The 4,497-nt window shown below is 42.6% G+C and overlaps 1 long non-coding RNA gene across 1 annotated transcript; it reads left to right on the top strand.

Annotated features, from left to right (window-relative positions):
* The first annotated feature begins 224 nt into the window (after positions 1–224).
* On the top strand, positions 225–3,561 carry LOC110533021. Its single transcript, XR_002474919.2, has 3 exons — positions 225–345; positions 2,621–2,890; positions 3,100–3,561. It is a non-coding gene; the product is annotated as an uncharacterized LOC110533021 (long non-coding RNA).
* The last annotated feature ends 936 nt before the right edge of the window (positions 3,562–4,497 follow it).

Below are 4,497 nucleotides of genomic sequence, written 5' to 3'. Positions count from 1 at the left end.
GGAGATTGCATGGCTGTGTGCTTGATTTTATACACGTCAGTAACGAGTGTGGCTGAAAGAGCCAAATCCACTAATTTGAAGGGGTGTCCACATACTTTTGTGTATATAGTGAATCTTGTAGAGGCTTGAAGACATGCACCCCCCATCCTTCCACTTTTCCCCTCCTCCCTCCCCCCGCTGACTCTCTCTGCTCGGCCCATTAATTCTCCCAGCAGGCCCAGAGCCCAGAGCTGACAGGAGGCCCTGGGCTGCAGGGGAGGGGCGGCTCCGGCGCTGCAGCCGCAAACAGAGCCGAGTCAAGCTGAGTCAAGCGGAGGAGCTGCTGACTACCTTGTATACGGTACAGTATGTACAGATTCATATTTACTGTAGACACAGTGGGGGGGGGGGGGGGGTCAACTGAGGATCATACAAGATCGTACAGTTTAGAGAGACTTGTTAACACCCAGGCATGTGCACAGATAGGGGTCTATCTGTGCTTTCCAACTTGCCAAGTGTCCTATTGTGTGGTGGTATAAATAAAACATTTTGTATATAGTTTTTGACGCTGTTGTTGTTCTGCACGCAAGTCATCATGACGTTGTCAAATGCTTGGGCGGCATGTGTGCCAAATATAAAACAGCTTGTTGCGTTGTGGCCATAGACGTATAATCTATAGAAGGGTTTTGGAACCTTTAACCCTGGCAATTTTAATTTTAAACTCATTGGTACACTAGCAATGGCTGCCAATCCTGAATTGAATGGGAACTGCCATCTATTGATTATATTTCTATGGTTGGTTAACAGCTGTCAGTTTACCTTTTTGCAAATTTCTAAATAGCCTACAATTGCGAGAAAAACGTACAGTTTAGAAAGCAAATGTCGGCTACTGAAAAGAAAATACTAATCTGTCTGTACACACTAACAATGGTACAGTACAGTTTCTCAAAGAATGTTGTGCGATTCTGAACAAACAGCACTGTAGTTTATCTTGAGCGCATTGGCCTAGCCTTCATCTTCATCATTGGGTGAGTCAGTGCCTGGAAGTTTCTTTAGTAGCCTACTGTAATATACACTCACCGGAAAGTTAGAATACTGCTGCAGCAACTGCGTGATGTTATTTCGTCAGCATAGCCCAACATCCTTATGGAACATTTCCAACTTGTAGAATCAAGGCCCAAGAAGAATTTGTAGCTGCGCTTGGAATTTATAATTACTTAAAACAAACCTAACCTAAGGAAAACCGTTACGGTACACTTCATTCCATGCCAATTTTTTTTACAATCATCTTGCAAATCTCTGTTTTGGGCGAGACTGACTTTATGACCAAAATGATCCTATTTGCACACTAGAATTAATGTTTCTGATTCATATCGATGCCACATAAGCCATTTTCAAATGGAGAAGTCGTTTTTTAGGGGCAGTTGCTCTTTACGACCGAATATTACTTTAAGTACTATGACATGGCACCAATGCACACTATAAACCCTAAAATGACATTATTTAACCTGCATGTTCTGTATAGATGTATAACACGGGTATAACAAAACATTTTGTTTTACTGCTCTAATTACGTTGGTAACCAGTTTATAATAGCAATAAGGCTCCTCGTGTGTTTGTGATAAATGGCCAATATGCCATGGCTAAAGGCTGTGTCCAGTCACTCCGCTTTGCTCTCCGCTTTGCGTCGTGCATAAGAACAACTCGGTTTGGGTTTGATTCCGACCCATGACCTTCTGGCACAAATATTCTCCCTATTCATTTGATGTAGTTACATATGAAAAGTCCAGGGTTATTTAACCCCGATCTTAATAAGAAGTGACCATACCAAACAATTCTGGATAACATAAATAGTAAACAAATTAAACAATAACAGTACACCAACATTAGTTTCCATTCATACAAAGTGTTGGGTAAATTGCCACAGTAGCTTTTCCATGGTAAACAACAAAATGCTTTATTTTTATTGTACAGAAGGATTGTAAAATAGATAAATCACCCTTAGTCTGTTCAAAAAGGACTAAGCTGTTGCAATGACAATACCAACCAGATATCTTGAAAGACTTTGCAAGCAAGTTGCAAGCAGGGTGGCTACTTTTAAGAATCTAAAATAGGCCTCCCGGGTGGCACAGTGGTTAAGGGTGCTGTACTGCAGCACCAGCTGTGACATCAGAGTCCCTGGGTTCGCGCCCAGGCTCTGTCGTAACTTGCCACGACCGGGAGGTCCGTGGGGTGATGCACAATTGGCCTAGTGTCGTCCGGGTTAGGGAGGGATTGGTCGGTAGGGATCTCCTTGTCTCATCGCGCACCAGCGACTCCTGTGGCGAGCCGGGCGCAGTGCGTGCTAGCCAAGGTTGCCAGGTGCCTCTGACACATTGGTGTGGCTGGCTTCCTTCCGGGTTGGATGCGCGCTGTGTTAAGAAGCAGTATCTTATCTTGGGTTGTGTATTGTCTCTCCCGAGCCCGTACGGGAGTTGTAGCAATGAGACAAGATAGTAGCTACTACAACAATTGGATACCATGAAAAAGGGGTAAAAAATTCAAAAAAAAAGAATCTAAAATATATTTTGATTTGCTTAACACTTTTAACACATGTCTTATTTCCTAGTTTTGATGTCTTCACTATTATTCTACTCTGCAGAAAACAGTCAAATAAAGAAAAAGATGTGTCCAAACTTATGACTGGTGGGTTGCCAGGACCGGTGGACATTTGCCAGGCCCTGGAGAGGGAACGTGGAACCCCCACCTGTCCTCCTGAGCACCTGTACATTCCCACGGGAATAAGGGATCAGCTGCTGACCTGGGCACACACAGCTGTGATTGCTGGACATTCACTATTCAAAATATCTCCGAAAAGTACTGGTGGCCCACCTTGACGCAGGACGTGACTCGCTACATCAACTCTTGTTACGTAAGTGCCCAAACTAAATCTCCCTGGCACGTTCCAGCAGGGAAACTCCTTCCCCTTCACGTGCCTCAGCGTCCATGGTCTCATCTGTCCATTGATTTTTTTCATTGATCTCCCCTCCTCTGATGGTTTCACCACCATTTTGGTGGTTGTGGACAGATTATCTAAATCATGCTGTTTTATCCCCCTTTCTGGTCTCTACCACTCTCCAGGTCGCTGAGGCACTGTTCCAGCAGGTCTTTTGGCACTATGGCTTTCCAGAGGACATCGTCTCCGACCGTGGCCCCCAATTCACGTCACGGGTATCCAAATATCATCCGAGATATCCACCTTCGCCTGTACTGTCACGTCAACCACCGGTCCTGGCAACCCATCATTACGCACACCTGGCAACCCTAATTACACACACTTGTGCCCCATCATGAGGCACACCTGGACTCTATCATTACCCTGATCACTCCCCCTGTATCTAGCAGTCCCTAGCATCACTCTTCAAGAAGTATTGGTCTGTGTCCAGACGTTTATTTTGTATTGCTTTATGTTCATTATTAATCTCAGCACCTGCTTCCTGACTCCCAGCGCCATCGTGACAGTAGTGACTGGGTGTATTGATACTCCATACAAAGTGTAATTAATACATTCACCATGCTCAAAAGGATGTTATATGTCTGCTTTATTTTTTGCTTTATTTTTTTAAAATATTTTTTTTACCCATCTACTAATAGGTACCCTTCTTTGTGAGGCATTGGAAAACGTCACGGATCTTTGTGGTTGAATCTGTGTTTGAAATTCACTGCTCAACTGAGATAATTGTATGTGTGGGTTACAGAGATGCGGTAGTCATTAAAAAAATCATGTTAAACACTATTATGGCACACAGAGTGAGTCCATGCAACTTATTATGTGACTTGCTAAGCATATTTTTAATCCTGAACTTATTTTGGCATGCCATAACAACGCATTTGAATACTTATTGACTCTAGTTATTTCAGCCTTTCGTTTGATTTAATATGTAAAAATGGCTAAAGACACAATTCCACTTTGACCTTATGAGGCATAGTGTGTAGGCTGTAAGTAGTGTGTAGGCTGTAAATTTAGGCTGTAACACAACTAAATGTGAATAAAGTCAAGGGGGTGTGAATTATTTCTGGAGGCACTGTAACATCAATTTGCAAATTTCATAAAAAGGATATGGTTCTCGAAACATTGGAAGAATTGAAATACAATTTCAATAGCATTAATGAAAATAAATATCACATTGTTCTTTCAAGTGCATGTGATGGTAAATGCCTACTAACAAGATTTACACTAAGTGAAATGATACATTTTTCACTCAGAATGAACAGATAAGTGTTACAACAGTCAAGTGAAATATCACTATCAATTATGTTATGAGTATGTAAATAAGACATACAGTCCAGAAATATCACATTTACATAAGTATTCAGACAAAGGGACTCAGTACTTTGTTGACGCACCTTCGGCACCGATTACAGACTTGAGTCTTGGGTATGACGCTACAAGCTTGGCACACCTGTATTTGGGGAGTTTCTCCCATTTTTCTCTGCAGATCCTCTCAAGCTCTGTCAGGTTGGATGGGGAGCGTTGCT

This window comes from Oncorhynchus mykiss, chromosome 9 (genome assembly GCF_013265735.2).
Source record: "Oncorhynchus mykiss isolate Arlee chromosome 9, USDA_OmykA_1.1, whole genome shotgun sequence".
Lineage (NCBI taxonomy): Eukaryota > Metazoa > Chordata > Actinopteri > Salmoniformes > Salmonidae > Oncorhynchus > Oncorhynchus mykiss.
This window is presented reverse-complemented; position numbering and strand designations above follow the sequence as displayed.